General features: G+C 44.7%; 1 long non-coding RNA gene across 1 annotated transcript; it reads left to right on the top strand.

Annotated features, from left to right (window-relative positions):
- The first annotated feature begins 410 nt into the window (after positions 1-410).
- Positions 411-2,457, top strand: LOC135281996 (uncharacterized). Its single transcript, XR_010348374.1, has 3 exons — positions 411-683; positions 2,042-2,170; positions 2,334-2,457. It is a non-coding gene; the product is annotated as an uncharacterized LOC135281996 (long non-coding RNA).
- The last annotated feature ends 1,698 nt before the right edge of the window (positions 2,458-4,155 follow it).

Below are 4,155 nucleotides of genomic sequence, written 5' to 3'. Positions count from 1 at the left end.
GCAGAGGAGAAGGTGACTGGTTTCCATGGAGGAGAGAGGGTTTGGATGCTGGTGAGCCCCTGCAGAGGCAGGGATGGAGGGAGCAGTGTGGGTTTAGTCTCCTCCTCCTGCTGTTGGAACAACAAGCTGAGGATGGCCAGGACCTGTCCCATCACACACCTGCCCTGGTGCCACCTCTGATACATTTATGCGAAATTCCAGCACCAATTGCAGATTGATTCTTCCAAAGCAGTGGGAAATTGTGCCAGGAATCAATGAAGAGAATCCCAGCCCTGAGATAAGGGCAGCATTTCAGGCATGAGGGATTTTAGGCAACAATGGGCTGGGTCAACAACATCTTCACAGGAGAAAGGTGTCCATGAAACACCAAAAGGCTGAGATGTCACCGCGACACCCTGGTGTCCCCTCAAGGCAATGCCAGAGGTGAACATTTCACTCCTCAATGTCCCCCTTATTGTTCCTCCTGATTTATTTTTATTCTCAGAGTTTTATTAGTGCTGTTGACTCTCCTGTGCTGACTACCTGCCCCTCCACAGTAATTAAGCATTAGCTAATATCTGCTCATTGAAAACCATAAAGAGAGCTTTATTATCAGGCAGGAAAAGACTCCATTGATTTAGAAGACAGTTCAGGTGGTAATTTCCATGCCACCTTAAAAATCACTGCAAAGTGATCTCTAGAAGGTAATAAACAAGATGCAAAATCACCATGATAACATAAATCACCTTGAACTCACTTGATAAGGACCATGCCATGGATCCATCCAAGGGAATTGCTTTGTAATGCAGTATCAATGTCCCATTATTTTAAAGTGTTACTAAAGTAAAAGTGAAAATGGGATGCTTTATAGGGTATGTGGGATTTTATCAAGCTCTTTTGTGTTGGAGAGGAATGGGAGTGCATGGGTGGATGTAGCAGTGATGACATCTGCCAAGGGTGATCAGTTTGTCCTTCCAAACCTCTGTCACCTCAGTCCTCCCACAAAACAGCCTGTCCTTAAAACCAGGGCAGGAGAAGCTGAACCAGAGAAAACAACCCTGGACAACGACATTCTGGCTGCAGAGCCCAGCACTGGCAGGAAAAGGCTTGTGGAAGCACCTCCTCTCCTGCTGCCTGCCCTGGGTGCTCACAGAGCAGCCCCAGCTCCCGGGATGTCATGAGGAGCTCGGAGCAGAGGAGATGGATTAGGCCCTTCTGGCTGGCATGCCATGAATTATGTGTTAGCTCTACATCCAGCCATTCATTAGAGATTTACCAGCTGCTTTTTGCCTAAATATTTGCTTAAAACCCTCGGCATATTTCATTCCATAGATTATTTTTTCCTACCAGTTATGAATCAGGGCTAAAAGTGTTTTAGAAAGAAAACACCCTTTGCTGGAGTCAGATATTGCATTCAGTCAAAATCCACAAGAAACTTAAGACCAGTTGGAAATATGAAGGAGGTCATTCAAAATTTTGACTGAGACCAGTGATTGGGACAGATTCAGCTGGGACAGACACAGAGTAAAGATGAGCTCATTTCTGCAAATTTCAGGCTCTCTACTCCAGCCTGATCAGTTAGAAAAATTTTAATTATAATTTTTATTTTCACTGTGTAATTTTTCCTTTTCAGTGGTCTAAGCCATTTTTTCTGCCATTCCTCCACAAGGATTTAGTAAATTTTGCTGTCAGTCTGGGAACCCTTCTCCAGCAGCATCGGAGCTCTCAGCTGATGCCCATCTTTCCTGTTGAAGGCAGTTGTTTTGACCCAAATTGTGGCTGGAACCACTGTAATCAGGGATATGGGAAGGCTGCTCTGTTTTATATGTCTATTTAATTTTGTTTCTATTATGAAGTCAAAATTACAAACTTGCACTGAAGTCCTTGCAGTTTGCCCACTGGTGGCAAACAAACTTATAAGAGGTTGAAAAACCTGTGCATCTGTCTCAGCTCTCCTTGGAAATTTCTGAACAAAGTTTGCAGCAACATTTAGTTTAATCTGATTTTAAATTGTTTCAGGATAATTAGATGAGTAAATAATTGTAGAAGTTTTTCTTTTTAGTACAGCCTGAATTTTTATGCCATTCCTGAACATTGAAAAAAAATGGAGACAATGCAGAGAAACTTCAAATTCCAAATACAAACTTCCATCCAAAGTCAGAACTGGTGAGGAACCAGACTTTACTGCCATGTAAGTCAACACAACCGTCCGGCAATGAACCTGCATGAATTAATTTGTGGAGCAATGTCAATGCTCCTGCAGTAAGGGAACTGGTACCAGCGTGTGCTGCAGGAGCTTTCCCAACCCAAACCAGCTGCAAATCTGCCCTAAGTGATTTTTTTTTTCCTTACAGGTCCTTAATCCACTGGGTTAAAGCTTTACAGTGAACAGAGTACTGAGCAGGACAGACCAGCACTTCAGATTGCAGCCGCTCAAGGCAGTCATCCCACTCCTCTCAGTGTTTGAAATAAATCCTTACATGGGGATCTTAAAGAGCTGGACTAACTCCCCAAAGCATTAATGGGTGTTAAGTGGTGTGCTGAGATAAGAGTACATCCCATTGTTAGGAGTGACCGATAGAGCTCAGGGGTCAAGTGAAATTGGGCTTATCTGCTGGCAATTCAGCCTTTTTTCTTCCTGTGTTTGCTGTCTAGAATTTTCTTCTGCGGGAAAAAAAAAAAAAGAAAGAAAAAAAAAGGAAAAGGAAAGTGTAAAGTAGCCCATATTTTACTCAGGAGTCAAGCAGAAGATTCTTCAGGGCAGATGAAAGACAGACACAGCACTTTTTGTGGAAAAGCCGGGAGATGCCTTCCCTGCATGGTGAAATCCTTGGGACCATTGACTATCCCAGGGAAGGCAGAGCTCCTTTCATGAAGGCAGCAGTGCAGGAGAAATCCTTTCCCCATTAGGCACGAGCAGACAGAAGTCTCCTCATTAGTTTCTTTGGTGCACAGGAGCTGGCACCTGAACCTGCCAATTTCCCTGGTGCCTCCTGGATTGCTGAGCCTCCCAAGGATGCTGTGGTCAGGCTCTGGATATGGCTCCAGCTCTGGAAAAGCAAGGACAACACAGCAATCCGGAGAAAAGCTCCACTTTTCCACACTTTGCTGGACTCTAGCTGTAGCCAACGTGTTTTGGAGTGAACTGGGTGGGATCAAGTCCCCATTTCTGGAAGGGACTTGCTGTTCTTGGCACAACAAAGTCCATTCTTGCCACCTGGGACATTCGCCCAAGATTTGATTAAATGGTTGATGTAACCAGGGTGAAGTGACATTCTTATGTACTGGGAGAGGTCCCAGCACATCCATTTCACGGGGCTGGCTTTCAGGGTGAGCACTGGGAATGCTCTGGGTCTGCCTCACCCAAGGGCACCTTCACTGCTGTTACAGGAGCACCTTGTCATGGAGGTGGCATCAGAAGAAAGGCCCATTAAAAACAAATATCTATAATTTCTGCTTTTGTGGAAAGCGACCAGCTTTTGTTTAAAATGAGGAACTTGAAGTCACAAGAGAAACCAGCAGCTGAACTCTTTGTTGTGGTTCTCATGACAAAAGCCTGAGGGGTTTTGATCACTGTGAAATGGTTCAGACTGCTGGGTTGCACACAAACTCTTTTAAATAATCCCTGCTTTCCCAAGCTTCTTTCTGAAGCCCAAATCAGCATTTAACTGGCTGGGCAAATTCCCAGTCCCTGAGGTCAAGGGATGCTGTGCACTCACCTGCAGCAGTACCAGGATCTCACCCCCCTGTATTCCACTCTGTTTCCCTGCTGGCTGCCAAACCAGAAGGTTCCTGGATTTGTCATGACCACAGAAATACATTTTAACATGAGTGGTCTAATTCCACACTACCAGAGCTGAGTTTTGAGTTGTAAATGCAACCCTCTGAGCTCCTGACTCTGACCCACTTTCTGCCTAGAGCACAGCAGGAAGGCAACAGCTCCATCCCTCCCTCACTGGAATCAGATGGATGCCTATAAAATATTATTGGAAGGCTAGAACAATTAAATGTGTTCTTCCCTGTGCATTAAAATGCAATAACCGTATTCAGTGGCAAACAAGAGGTCTCTTCAACACAGTGTGTTAGAACAATTTGCTTATAAATTTGAAGGAGCCCGGGATTTCCTTGCATCTCTCCAATTTCAGTAGTGAGGGAACCCTGGAGTGTTGCAAAGCT

This window comes from Passer domesticus, chromosome 16 (genome assembly GCF_036417665.1).
Source record: "Passer domesticus isolate bPasDom1 chromosome 16, bPasDom1.hap1, whole genome shotgun sequence".
Taxonomy (NCBI): Eukaryota; Metazoa; Chordata; class Aves; order Passeriformes; family Passeridae; genus Passer; species Passer domesticus.
This window is presented reverse-complemented; position numbering and strand designations above follow the sequence as displayed.